Below are 15,503 nucleotides of genomic sequence, written 5' to 3' on the forward strand. Positions count from 1 at the left end.
TGACCAGAACCCTTCCTAGAGCTGGCCGTCAGGCCAAATTGAGCTATCAGAGGAGAAGAGCCTTGGTGAGAGAGGTAAAGAAGAACCCAGAGATCACTGTGGCTGAGCTCCAGAGATGCAGTCGGGAGGTGGGAGAGAGTTGTAGAAAGTCAACCATCACTGCAGCCCACCACCAGTTGGGGCTTTATGGCAGAGTGTCCTGACGGAAGCCTGTCCTCAGTGCAAGACACACGAAAGCCCCCATGGAGTTTGCTAAAAAAACACCTGAATGATTCTGTGGTCTGATGAGACCAAGACAGAACTTTTTGGCCTTAATTCTAAGCGATATGTGTGGAGACATCCAGGCACTGCTCATCACCTGTCCAACACAGTCCCAACAGTGAAGCATGGTGGTGGCAGCATCATGCTGTGGGGGTTTTTTTCAGATGCAGGGAGAGGACGATTTGTTGCATTCGAGGGAAAGATGAATGCAGCCAAGTACAGGGATATCCTGGATGAAAACCATCTCCAGAGATCTCAGGACCTCAGACTGGGCCGAAGGTTCACCTTCCAACAAGACAATGACCCTAAGCACACAGCTAAAATAACGAAGGAGTGGCTTCACAACAACTCTGTGACTGTTCTTGAATGGCCCAGCCAGAGCTCTGACTTTAACCCATGTGAGCATCTCTGGACAGACCTGAAAATGGCTGTCCACCAACGTTTACCGTCCAACCTGACAGAACTGGAGAGGATCTCTGAGGAGGAATGGCAGAGGATCCCCAAATCCAGGTGTGAAAAACTTGTTACATCTTTCACAAAAAAACTCATGGCTTTATTAGATCAAAATGATGCTTCTACTAAATACTGACCAAAGTTTTTCTTTTCTAATAAATGTGCAAAAATTTCAACAATTCTGAAAATGAAAATGGGCAGTATAAAAATAAAAACATGCTTTTATATATATATATATATATATATATATATTATGCACACGCACACGCACACACACACACACACACACACACACACACATATATATATATAAAACTGTCTCTTTCTATGTATGCCACTTTAAACCTAATTTCTCTAACTCTGACACATACATGATATTTCTTTCTATGCATCATTCTGGCTTATATTATTTTCAAATTAAGCTAATTATAATTAGTACATCCTAACCTTATGCCTACAACTTAAAGAAACCTTTTGGCATTGTTAGATTTTAATTAAGATATTATTTAATCCCCTTATGAAGCTGTTTTCATGATGAGAGCTATAAGGCTATTTCATTTGGTCTCAACAATGATAGCAAACCTGACCCTCACCCATCCACCTCCTGCATTTGATGTCAGCTCTGCATGATAAGTGGATATCCGCCTAACAGCACACCAGTGGGACAGAAAAATCAGCCCCTCCTGTCCCGGTGCAGTCAGGGGTGCACAATGAAAATCGATTTGTGCATTATATCATGGCTACATTAATTACACGGCAGTGCATTTCTAAAAGACCCAGTCGCTGCCAGTGATCATCACTCTGACACAGTGTTAGATGGACTAGAGCTTCAGCACGAGTGGACAAGCACACTTATGCAGGGCTGACCCATATATCATCTGCTACCGCAGTGTCCAGCTGTTCTCAAATACAATGCACTACAATACAATTCAGTCTTATTAATAGAGCATTTTGTCTGTTTGGGTCTGTAAACAGACAAAGCACAAACAGAGGGTAGGAAGACTCGAGTCAGGGTAAGTAAAATTAAAACCATAAGAAAAATGGACTTAATCCTAATAATTAGAGGTGCTCCGATCACGATCGGCCGATCGTTAATGCGCATCTTGTCAGTAAAGCCGGTTTTCTAATCAGTGGTTAATTCCATCAGGTGCGTGATTTCACATAGAGCAGCTGTTACTACACAGAGCCGTTGTTAACTGAGAAGATGCGCCAATAAACGCTGAAAATTAACGTGATTTGCGCATCTTCTCTATTAACAACGGCTCTGTGTAGTAACAGCTGCTCTATGTGAAATCACGCACCTGATGGAATTAACCACTGATTAGAAAACCGGCTTTACTGAGGAGATACGCATAACGATCGGCCGATCGTGATCGGAGCACCTCTACTAATAATAATAGTAATGACAAGAATGCACAACAAAATTACTTTAAATTAAAATTTAAATGTAAAGTGAAATTTAAAATGAAAACAGAAAATATTAGGTATATTATAAAAATAAAATATTATTTTAAATATTAACAAACTATAACAGTAAATCAGTAATAGTAGAACAACACTGACTTGAGTGGATGTGTTGGTTAACTATTTAGACAAGAAATAATATGTATAAATGTAGAAATTATATATAATGAAGTGTACAATTAAAACAGAAATAATGTATTTGTTAAATAATAATTGCATAATCTAATCTTTAAAACATAAATAATTATAAAATAAATTACTTAAAAAAGTACATGCACTTAATGCAAATATAATATGCACATTAATGATTTCGCTTACACAATAAATAATGCCAAACCGTGTGTGACACTATGTGTTGTGTGGATGTGTGTGTGCGCGCTCGTCCGGTAGGCTGCGCTATGCTCGCACCCGCGGGAGTCACTATACCCCCCCCCCCCCCCCTTCCGTGCGCGCGCTTCCCTGGTCCCACGCCGAGCGAGTGTGTGTGTGTATGTGTGTGAGCTCCGGAGCACATTGCTGTTGCAGGAGCTTCGGCGAGACGGTCGCTCTACGGTGCGCTGTCGGATACGGAACTTCTCATGGATACGGCAAAGTAGCGCGCGGACGCCTGTCACTCACCGAACGGATTTATTACTCACGAGGATAGGTATGCGAAATAAAGTCATATGCAATGTGATTATTGATCAACTAACTGCGCTTGGGAGTGAAAGTTGGCTGGGCAGCGCACGGGGGCAGATTGAATGAAGGGGGGCAAGTATTTAAGCAGGTTTATTCCGCAGTAAAGGCATGCGTTGCGTTGGCTGTGTTTCGCGTTTGGGGGTTGAGACCTTTTCCAGTAGATCTTTTAGGGATAAATTGTGGTTGTGCATTGATGTTTTGAGTGCATTCAGGAGAGGCATCCTTATTTAGGTTTTCATGTGGGAATGACTGCACATAGAGGACTCGTGGACATGCAGAGGGCAGAGAAAGTTGCTGGAGGTGTGGTGGATGTTAATGCATGCATGATGCAGTGACAAGGTGGGAAGATCAGAGGATCCCGACCATCCACACACATGCAGCACCCGGTGCATGTGTGTGTATGAATTCTCAAGGGGCACAGTGCATCTTTTAATTAAAACCCGCGGAGCACATGCACACAAACTGCACACTTCAGAGCCTCCTTGAGAGCGCGTGTAGTCTGTGTGCGCGCGCTTCACGTATTAATGTGCTGATTTCACTTTTTTCTCTCCATCCTCATAAGATTGGCTTCACACCGCTCTGCGCTCGGATGATGTTGGCGTGCTCCGCACATCAATGCGAGACACTCTCTCTCTCTCTCTCTCTGAAATGCGACACTGCCCTGCATTAGGCGAATGCAGAGAGAACTAGGGTCAACTAGACTCCGATATATGCATGCTTGCATTCATAAACATGTTTGCGTGCATGCATATAAAGTAAACTGTATGTCGAGCTGTTCATTAACCGCTATTACTAAAAAAGGAACAATATTTTATTATAAATGTAAAGGAAATTGTGAGCTACCTCTGGTTTGTTTTTCCACTAACTCTCACTTTTATAGATGACTCTATTATTCCCAGCATTAGATTAGTTTTGATATGGGTTGAGTTTGGGGACAAAGCCAGGTTGGGCCAGGCAGTGTATATTTATCAGAAGCTCTTTAATTGGTAATTTGGTTTGTGAAGAGATTTTGTGACCCACTTTTGAAATGAAAGGTCTGCTCCACCCAAAAATGAAAATTCTCTCGTTTACTCTCCTTAACGTTGTTCTAAAACCGCGTGACTTTCTTTATTATGTAGAACACAATGACAAATGTCTAAGCATCCATACAATGGAAGTCAATGGGGTCCAATGTTGTTTGGTTCCCAGCATTCTTCAAAATACTTTCTTTTGTGTTCCACAGAAAGTCAAACAGGTTTGCAAGTGCATGATGAAAGAACTTTCTTTCTTGGGTAAACTAACCATTTAAACATTTTGAGAAATTCGTTTTTAGTGATATATTTTTATATGGCAAATACCAGTTTTTTAATGGCCAATACTGATATCTAGAATAGAGAGCTTAGTGGTCAGTATAATGTAGATTTTTACATAATACAATTTAATAATAGTAATTGAGATCCTCAACCATGCTGTAATTTAAATGTAAACATTTATATAACAAAATTTACTCAAATATTTTGCATAAAATAGAGGAATTGTTCACCCAAAAATCTATGGTTTTGTCATCAATTTCTCATCTTCATGTTATTACAAACCAGAACACAAAAGGAGATATTAAACAGAAAGTCTGTGCTTCTCTTCTCTATGCAATAAAAGTGAATGGTGACCATCGCTGTCAAGTGATTTTTTTTTTCCTCTGAAAATTTACTTCCAGAACTTTCAGTCTATTCCTCAGATATACGTTGTTAACGTGTCTTTGGAAGACATTATAGTGCACAGGCTATTTAATGCTTTTATCATTGAGCTTTCCTGGAGTTTGGTCACCATTCTATTTTCCACAGGAGAAATACAGTTTGGAATGGCGTGAGTAAATGAATGATTATTATTTTCACCAATGCTAATCTCAGAATGGCTGATATATCAATCTAGCACTAGATAATATGACTCAGCCCTATATTTATTAATGTATGTCAATGCATTTGTTTCCCTTTCACAATTGAATCACTATTGGATAGTGCAGCCAAGTGATGCGTTTATGCTCTGCTAATGCACAAACTATAACACATCAAACCACAGTGGAAACACATATTAAGATTAGGCTCAAAGTGCATCTAGGAACTGAGAGAAAGAGGAGCTAGTTAGTCTGTGTGAAGCGACACACACACTTTTGTCAGCGTTCCAAACAGCTGTCTGTTCGGATACATGATATGTTTTCTGGAAAACTTTTTTTTTCTTTTTTTTATTGGTCCACCTGTTCAGTGCCGTTTGTCCTTCATGCGAGCATCAGTCTGAGTGTTTGTGTGTGTGTGTGTGTGTGTATTTTGGTAGAATGACCTCCAAGTCGCTGATCAATGTCGACACTCTCTCTCAGAAACGGAGGGATGTGTCCCCGTGTGTGGGGCGACCCTTCCCCCAATCTGTTCCCAGCGCAGCCCTGTGTGTGTGTGTGTGTGTGAACCCATTCTCAGCATCTGTCTTTGCCAAATGCCAGGACTCAGTGGACGCTTCACAGTAAAATCATCGGCCCGTTCCGTGTGTGTGTGAGGGGGTAGGGGAGTCCTGATGTGCTGTTGTTGCGTCTCCCAGCGTCCACGCCATTGTTTGTGTGCGCTGTGTGTGTGTGTGTGCTTTTGTTCTCCGCTTGCGCTGGAATGCTCTTCAGTGCTGTCTCAACTGTAGAGACCCCCTCAGATCCCGTCCTGCACCCCACAGCCCCTCTCTCCAAAGTTTTCCTTGTTTTTCAGTCTCAATTTGTTTTGTCTTGCTCTTCTAGTTTGTCATTTATCATAGAGGACTGAAAGATGGAGTAATTAGAGTGGGCTCTTTCTGAATGTTTCTTTCTGTGTGCGGTTGGGCCCCGTCAGAAGGACAGGGGCCACACTTACTGTATAAACAAATGTCTAAGACCACCAGAGTCTCTCTTGCTGTTTCTCAAAAACTACTGCGCTGCTTTCAGACAACATTTCTGGGCATTATAGATGCATTTCACCCCTTGCTAAAGAGATCGTGGCAGATAGTTTTGTATATTATGGTACAAAATTATTGTTTTTTTTTTCATATATAAATGGTACTTTAAATAACACTGTGGTATTATTAACATAATACATCTCAACAAAAACATGGGAAGAAAAGGCAAGTTTCATTTAGCTGAAAACCCAAAACAAATGTTTTTGAAATTAAACCATTTATTGCATTTTTTTTAGGAATGAGGCACCAAGTTATTTTTTAATAAAACTGAATGTTTCTGCTTAGCTGAAAACCAAAGCCAAAAATAAAGTTTTTGTACTTAAATTTGGGTCATTATATTGTTTATACTCTTTATACTGTTCTTGATGCTGTTTTTGTTTGTTGGAATAAAGTTCTTCAGGAATGAGGTGCAAAAATATTTTTTTAACTAAACTCTTAATTAAAATTAAGTAAATGGGTCTTTGAACCTTTAATGCTGTTCAGGGTGTCCCATTCTTACATGATAAATTAAACCAGTCGTAGTAAAGTTACATTTAAATTCTTTAATCAAAACCAATAATTTTAATTAAAACCAAAAGAAATCTGTAATTAACTTTGGCCAATTGAACTCTTTATGCTGTTCTGGGTTTGTGTTCTCGGGTGATAAATTAAATTAGTTGAATAAGTGATAATAAGTGAAGTGACATTCAGCCAAGTATGGTGACCCATACTCAGAATTTGTGCTCTGCATTTAACCCATCCGAAATGCACACACACAGAGCAGTGAACACACACACACACACTGTGAGCACACACCTGGAGCAGTGGGCAGCCATTTATGCTGCGGCGCCCGGGGAGCAGTTGGGGGTTCAATGCCTTGCTCAAGGGCACCTAAGTCATGGTATTGAAGGTGGAGAGAGAGCTGTTCATGCATTCCCCCCACCCACAATTCCGTCCGGCCCGAGACTAGAACTCACAACCCTTCGATTGGGAGTCCAACCCTCTAACCATTAGGCCACGACTTCCCAAAATGATGTTCTTCGTGAATGAGGTGCCAGAAGTTTGCATTTACAAGAAAAGCATAACCGAATATAATGTTTCAGTAATTCAGTTTGGGTAATTGGGTAAATTAACATATGCTGTTCATGGTTTTGTGTTCTCGGTTGATAAATTAAACCAGTCGTATAAAAATTATTTAGCAAAGAGCCGAATCTTTATGTATTGCTAATCTAGCAATAGCAGAATCTTTGTCCACGGTGAAGTACAGGTACATCCAAACTGCTGATGCTTTTTGTAGCTTCTCAGCAATGTGTGCATGAATAAATACTGATGCAGTCAAAATGTCATTGTTTCTCTCAAGGATTTTGAACCTCTCAAACCATTTCGGCCGAAACTGAAAATTTGAAAATTGATGTTTTGGCCTTTTTCGGTTGCAAAATTTTGGTGCATTACTAGTATTTTTGTACTAGTAACCAAAAACATGGTATTACCATGGCACCATATCCCGAAATCATATATAAAAAAGTTGTTAATATAGCTATATTTAATACTATCTAGATCTATATTTCACTCATTTTTGGACACACCCTGTGTTTCTGAGTCTCTTAAAATACTTAAACAAGCACCTTGTTTGGACAAAAGTTACAGGTGTTTTCTTCCCTGTCTGTCTTTTATTTGCGTTTCTCAATGATCATAACAACTAATTAACAGTGTTGTAATTAGTCAGGTAATAAAGCTTCAAGTCAGAACAACCGCTCAAGGGAGTGTCTCTTTAATAAGTGCTGGTGTTATTGTGGCATTGACTGCGTTAAGCGGCTTCTCAATGTGTGTGTGTGTGTGTGTGTGTGTGTGTGTGTGTTTGCTTTCTTGGGAAAGAGAGTGAGAGTCTTTTAGAGTGAGTCAAAATGAGTACATTGGGTTTGATCCAGCTCGGTAGACCAGGAGAGAGAATGAGAAAGCGAACGAAATGCAGGGTTTGGTCCAGTATATGGTCGACTGATGGTTGAAATCTGAGCATGTGATTTTAAGGCTAAGAATACATGTCTGAACGACACACACCATGAGTTAAACACAATACAATTGCATTTCCAAGATTTTTGGAGTATATGCTGTTACAAGGTAAAATTTCATTTATAATTCAATTGTAGTTTCTTGGTAATTATTTGTGAAATTAAGCCATTTTGGAATAAATATAGTTTCCTATTCAAATTTAAGAATAGTCGACATAACTATATACCAACATAAGTTAATTATTACATTGTTGCATGACTAATCCACATGAAATGAGTGTTTTGTGTATAGATCTGTGTGTGTGTGTGCGGAGGCTGGTGAATGATGTGCTCTGAGCACATGCTTGTCGATTCAGTGATGCCCTTGTCTGTCTTGCCGGTGAGCTTGATGTGTATTGATCCAGGATGCCACCATCAATGCCAACCACACACACACACATACACACACACACACACACACACACACACTCTAAAACATCCTCGGTGTTAACAGTCTGAGAAAATCTCTTCTTTTCCTGTCAATCAAAAGATACTTGATCATTAAGCCAAAAATGGCTCACTTTAATAGCAGCTAACCTAATCACAGGGTTCTTCTAAAAGAAGCAATTCGGATAGAAAACTTGTTGGCTTGTCTTTTGAAGAAACTCATTCTGTCCATCAGCGGACTGGTGATTATCTTGGTGTAAGAGTAATTTGTTGATTGTTAAAAATAAATAATGAATGATTTTTGATGATTGATTTAGCTTTAGCTTGTGGAACATGGTTAAAGTCAACATTAAGTGAAAAATTTACCCTAGTTGTTTTCTTTCAAAATGGAATACAACACCACATCAAACAACTTTCTTGTTCAGCTGAAGTCATCAAGGCCTCTTATATTCAAACCCGTTCCATTAAATGACATGTGATTGTTTCACTAGGAAGATGTTGTGAAAGTGAAATGGGTTTGTGAACTTTGTTTCATGTTGACAAGTGAAAGCAATGACCTTCATTGTTGTTGAAGGAGTGGAAAGGTTTTAGAGTGATGTCAAAGGTCAATGGCTAGGTGTACGATTACAGTGTAACATATGAAACTTGATCCCGTGCAAGTTTGGCGTTCATCTGTCAACACGTGATGTTAAATACTTAAGCCACTGAGAGCGATAACCATGTGTTCTGTGGAAACTTAAACCTTAAAAAAAAAAAAAAATGTGAAAATGAAAGTCATTAAAAGTTTTTTTTTTTTTGTATCTTATATAAATGTGGCTTAAAATCTGCTAAGGGGACATTTGATGTAGCAAATCATATAAAAATGTATCATCTTGTATTGGAAAATGAAACATTTCATTAAACTTTGGTAATTGCCTTAATCTTTTAAACATCTGAGAAATTTAAAGTCAGGTGCGTTATCATCTTTGAAGTAACATGATTTTTTACTTTTGAAATTGTTAATTTTTCTTTTTTTCAGTAATGGCGTGGCTTTGAATTGCAAAGTTGTTTTTGTCGTCTCTTATAAGAATAATATTTGATCTAAACTAGGGATGTTCAATTTGGTTATTTTTCCTAACTGACAATCAACACTCATAAACCGATTATTAATCGTTAATCAACAAAATTGTTTTACATTTTAGAACTGAATTAAATTAGAAAGGTAAGTGTATGCAACCCATTAAAAATACTAACATTTGTTTCCCGGGAATAAATTTTACATGCGCAAAAGCAGCAAACAACAGAACGTGAGCATTCTCACATAATAAAGCTAGGCTATATATATATATATATATATATATATATATATATATATATATATATATATAAAAATAAGTAGGCCTATACAAGAAATTAATTTTTACTTAAATAATAAATTAAGAAAATTAACGAAAAACTGTGCAACAAGTAGCCTAGTGTGCTGAGTTTTGGTTCATTTTTGTGCTGCGCAGAAGGAAACCAGAAGGCAGAAAGCAGCATCTTATTTTGCTTTAGGAGTATAAGGAGGATTTGTGAATGTACAAAAATAAAGGCAAACCTTTTACAATTCCGATAACCTTTATGACTAAAAAGAGTAGATGCTTCCACTGTTAGAAGGAAACATTTCAAGTGATTGCACTGACACCGCATACACGCACTCAGTTAAGCTTTGCTACCTTGACAATGTAATCTGTTTATTATCGTAATAAAATACAGTCAGTCAAACATATGATAAAAAACACACAATGCTCAGTTTAAATATATAATAAAATCAATGCTGTTATTACCGTACCACGGTGATGTTATGCAAAACATTTTGTTTTACATGGATATTGGAATAGCTAGACTACATAATAAACAATCATTTTGCATTCAAATATATGGCGAATATGGAAACATTTGATTTTGTGTCAAATGAGAGACCCAACGCTGGTTTCAGTTTCGTTTTAACCTAAATGAATTAGTTTTGGCTTCTCTTTTATATTTTTCATTCTTGTTCTTTTCTAAATACTGTTAAATGAAAGGATTTGTTGTGAAGTAAGGGCAACTAAAATAGCCTGGCTATGTTTACAGTCTTTATTATAATTTTCAAAAACATTTAGAGTTGGCATAAGGCCTATTTCTGAATGAAATAATAAAATGCAACTTATATGGGATTTATGTTTTTTCTCTCTTTCTAAAAAATCTAATTAGGTTAAACGCGTAGTGTATTTTTTACCATGCAGCAAATCTTTTAAAATATTTTGATAAATTACTGAAAATAAATAAATGACTTTTTACAACCGTTTAACTGATGGTATTAATTGGTCCAAATTCTTAACGGTTAGTTAACAGTTAACCGGTTAAAATGAACATCCCTAATCTAAACCCATAAAAATACAGATCCTGTTGTAAAAAATAGTGATATAAAATAGTGAATTTTCCCTTTGTATTTTGAACTAATGGCATGTTACCAAACTTGACTGCATCTGACTGCAAAATTTTTTTTTACTATTTATACACAATGTGCAATAGTAGTTTAACAACTGTCTGAATTTACTCAACTTTTCCCTACAGGGTGGATCTAGTTTCCTCAAAGTTGCAAAACAAATTGGATTTGCAAGTGTGAATAAAACCATATTTTCCATCAGGAAGTCATGTGATCAGAAATCCATAAAGTGCTTCTGTTTTTAATGTCACTTTACATAAAGAGTTATGTAAAGTAGCAATTACGAGTCCGTTCACGGACTGGAAATGTATGCTACAAAGTGCGTTAAACTTGCTTACTGTTCAGAAAAGCTCATTTTCAAAGTGATTAGAATCTTAAAATGGACCACTCACCCACGTCCGCTCACACACATTGGTCTCTGCACTCGTTGATATCTCCCATCCTCCTCCAGTGTTTGTCCCTGATGTGTTTCTCTAAGGCTCTGATTCATTACATCAGTTGAGATAAATTCTGTTTTTCAGTGGCTGGATTTTACAGGAAACAGGGGAGCAACTCGTTTAGGACACAGCAGTGGCGGGTCGATAGCTTGTTAGAGCTCGGTTTGTCAGGATGACGTTTGCAGAGGTAATTTACCCATAAACTCACTAAAGTTACCACTTCCGTCACTGTCGTCCACATGTAGATGAGCACAAATCAAAAGTGCATTGATTGGCTGCAACATCTGCCTGTGCGTTTATGCAATTTGTGATAGTAGTTTATTGGTGCTCTGTTGGTTAGTTTTCGTTTGTATGTGAGTGTGACATTTAAAATTAATCGGGTAGTAGTTTTATTGCTTTTTCCCTTATTAATGAATGATCACCATAGTTATGTATATGACGGATTAATCTATAAAATGTGGTAGCACTAGACAATAGAGGATATAATGGTGAGATTTTGGGGGGGGGGAAGATTTGTGGCCCATATTGTATGGAGGCAGCACATATTTTGCAAGTTCATTACGTATGATAAATTTGTTTTTAATATTCGTATGGAAGTTATTCAACTATTATTTTCAAAATAATCCAGTAGGCATTCGGGAACTGCTGAAGCATGTCATCATTTCATTAGGTGAGTTACTTTTACATGCATGTCTGTTATGCCATTTACAAGTACTTTTATTATGCCATAGACATCTTATGAGTTGTTTCTCAATTAAAAATTCAGTGTAAAATGAATCAGTGTTTCACTAGTGTAATTGTGTGGCGGTTTTACTTTAGATTTAAAGTGTGAGCAAATAGTTTTGATGTTTCAGAATCAGATTATTTGCATCATAGGTTCATAATCGTAGACATGGTCATAGGTTCGATTCCTAGGAAATGAACTGATAAGATGTATACCTTGAATGAAAATGAAAAATCTCAGAAGTACAGTATGAGTTTGATCTGCATGCTTTCTACATATCTTTGTCTATCTATTATAATGGGAGATACCGGGTTTTGTTATTGTGATGTTCCACTTTAGAGGTTAGTTTTGAGATTAAAATATGTGGTCCATATTGTATGGGAGCCAGCAAATTTCTTGAGAAATTAAGTTTATGTATAATAAAGTTATTCAACTATTATCTTTAAAATAATCCTGTTGGCTTTTGCATTCCCAGTGAATGCATGAACCGATAAGATGTTAACTTTGAAATCAATGCTGTTACTCTGGATAAAAATGCCTGTCAAATGCATGAAAGTATAAAAACTGATTATAACGGAAGTGATTGAGTTTTGTCATTATGATGTACCACTTGCCTCCAATTTAGAGTCAGAATGTTAAAACACTCTGTTTAGAAATGATTATTGTATTTTCTTGATTTCATTTCAGAATCAATATTGCAAGTGGAAGGCTTTTTACTTTTGGTAGATAGCTCTTGAAAGAGGTTGGCAGTTTGGCCGGTTTATTTTTCCTTCTTTTTGGGGGGCAAAGGTTAGTTCAATTTGGGAACTCAACTACACATTGAGCCTTGGGGTAGGGAGCGCCCATCCATAACTTTTGTGAGATTGTGGGTGATGCTTGTTTATTGTATATAATTATTTGTGTATCCATATGCATACATTCATTGCATATTCCCTGTGTTTGCACATAGTGGTTTACGTTGCTCTTTTGTTGATGTTTATGTTGTTTTGTGCATGTGTGTATGTTCATACTCTGTTGTGTTGTACGTTTAGTTTGTGTGTTTGTTGTAGCAGAGGGGATTGGTAAACCATGGCTGTTCTGCTCGTAATGGAATTGAAGCGTGTTCAGACTGCTCAGCTCCTTAGAGCTTTTTCTGTGTGTTTGTCTTTGTGAACACTTGTGTGTTCTTCACGTATGGAGGGTGTGCGTTCAATGCATTTGTGGAGGTGTTTGCGAGTCTGAGATCAGAGCGACTCTGTTTATGTGGGTTTAGTTACAGTAGGTGTACCTTAGGGACAAAACTGTGTCCACAGAAGTTTGCTAAACCTGACAGAAAGCTCCCTTAAGGGACGTCCTCAAAGGCAAAGTGGTTCATAAATACAAACTGTTTTCTTTTAGAGGTTGGGTTTGGGATTGCCTGTAGACATTGAATTAGCTTCAGAAGCTGTATGTTCGAGTAAACTTGTGTGGGATCTGGTTTAGTGAGTTTATACAAGCTGTAATTGGGCTTGGAGCTGAATATTACTGCCAGAGATACACAAATCACAAATCAGAGATAATGTTTGGAAAAGAGAGATTTAGTGATGGAAATGGGGCTTGAAGACAGACTGGAAGTTGTTTCATTGCAGCAGATATGTTAGACAGTGATTAGTTTTGAAGGTGAGGGAAGCCCAGGCACACTGATACACACACACACACACAATGACACACACACAATGACACACTAATAGAAGCACACAGACAGACACACGTTTACGTAGCTATCTGATTCTATTTTTTTATTGCAACTGAAAATGCAGTGGACTAAACAAATCCCACACTGAAACTGTAGCTGAAAAAATTGCATTTGCAATTATTTTACGTATTTATTTTAGCATCTATCACTTGCTGAGCGAATTCTCAAATTTTGTAAGATGTAGCTCACTTTGTGGGACAAAAGTGCACTCGAAAATGATTTTTTTATATAATTTACTCAACTGCAAAGAGCTAATGAAGAATTTTTTTACTTAATTTTTGTCTCTAATCCAATTATTTATGTAAATGATGTAAGTCCATTTGTTCTGGAACTGTTTGAATAATTTTAATTGAAACTGTACAGTAGATTTTCTGTTCCCAGCATGCTTTGCATGGGACTGGAATAAATGTTGAAAATAAATGTTCTGTGTTTTTGATTACATTGAATGCTTATTATTTTTAATATCATCTTATGTGAGGGTCAAGAAGAGTTTCTGTTATATTTTTGAAATTTTAGGGAAACCAGATGCACCACTTTCCGCGTTTAATTAAGTCAAAAAACTGTATTTTAAGGAAAGTGCTATAAGTGACATTATAGTGCCAGTCTCAAGTGAGTATATTTCAGTCTGTTTCACACGCGTCACTCTCCTCTGATCTCTAGCAGATCGCAGGTCTGTCTTTCCGTGTGGGCCTGTCTCTCTTTGATGAATCGCTTATTGAAGGACAGCAAAGGGTCGTTCAGCCAGCGGTAGTGGAGCTCAGAGCGGGGCCATAATCAGTCCCCGAGGGTCCGAGCAGTGAGGACTGTAGCACCAGCTCTGATAGCAGTAATTACCCTGACCGTATATTCCCACAGCACTACAGGGGGACTAAACACACATGCATACCAACTACAAACTCCCACCGAACACTCGCTCCAGCAGCGACTGGAAGAGAAAGAGATTGTTCAGAGCACACCTGAGTCATTATTGTGACAGGAACTCAAGATTCATTGTTCTGAGAGGATGCATTGTGTTCGGTTATACTGTAGGAACTGTAATAAGATTGAAAATATGAATCTGTAGCCTTCCACTAAATTATTACTAGATGACGGCAAAAGCAAGCAATATTGTGTATATAAATGTGTCTATATATAGGCGTGTGTGTGTGTTTTTACAATATGAAGCTGTCTTTTGTGCTAATTTGTGCCCATTTTTTATTAACTTTTGTGTCTATTAAATTCAGTTGACATTAATGCATGGTCAATAAATTAAATCAACCTTTTGGCATTATATGACTACAGACAGACAGACTAATTTATTGTCCATGCCGTGATGTCATCCAATAATTAAGAATTAACTTAATGGACACAAACATTAAAGCACATTCTTCCAATTTCACATATTTCCATATTTCCAAATACAAGACATATTTCCAATAAAAATGTGTTCTATTGCATATTATAATAGAAGTTCATATGTACTATATTTTCCACTATCCTAATAGTTTTGTCTAAAGGAACAGGAAAAATCTTTCACAATATACATGCATGAATATTTTGGTGTGAATGCAGTTTGACATTTTATCACTATCAACTGAAATTTTGGTATGTTCCTCGTTGCTCTAGGAAAAAACCCTAAGCAAGTTTTTGAACAGTGTTTTTAAGTGAACGATCCCTTTAACTGTGGCTGTGTGTGATTATGTCTACATGTGTGTAAAGCCCTATAGAAAGGCCACAAGAGTTCAGCCCCATTCAAAAGAGTCTGATTACCAGAACAGGATGTATTTGAGTGTTTGTGGACAAGGGACCAAAAGAAACCAGGAGAATAGAAAAGAAGAAATGAAATCCTAGGCCTGAGTACCTGATGATGAGGTCTTTTGAGAGCGTGTACATTGGATTTTTTTCACTGCAGTCTCAGGTCTGATTTACTTCAACCGACCTGATGTCAATCTTTTTGTCCTTCAGTTTAACGGCGAGTCTTTTAGAC

At 37.5% G+C, this 15,503-nt stretch overlaps 1 protein-coding gene across 3 annotated transcripts in view; it reads left to right on the forward strand.

Annotated features, from left to right (window-relative positions):
• Positions 1–2,680: 2,680 nt before the first annotated feature.
• Positions 2,681–15,503, forward strand: part of LOC128029021 (protocadherin Fat 3-like) — a 144,305-nt gene continuing 131,482 nt past the window's right edge. For all 3 annotated transcript variants that reach the window (XM_052616463.1, XM_052616464.1, XM_052616465.1), the window contains exon 1: positions 2,681–2,824. The gene's annotated coding sequence lies outside the window, so the exon portion shown is untranslated. The remainder of the gene's footprint in view (positions 2,825–15,503) is intronic.

The sequence above is a fragment of the Carassius gibelio genome, chromosome A15, assembly GCF_023724105.1.
Source record: "Carassius gibelio isolate Cgi1373 ecotype wild population from Czech Republic chromosome A15, carGib1.2-hapl.c, whole genome shotgun sequence".
In the NCBI taxonomy this organism is placed as follows: Eukaryota; Metazoa; Chordata; class Actinopteri; order Cypriniformes; family Cyprinidae; genus Carassius; species Carassius gibelio.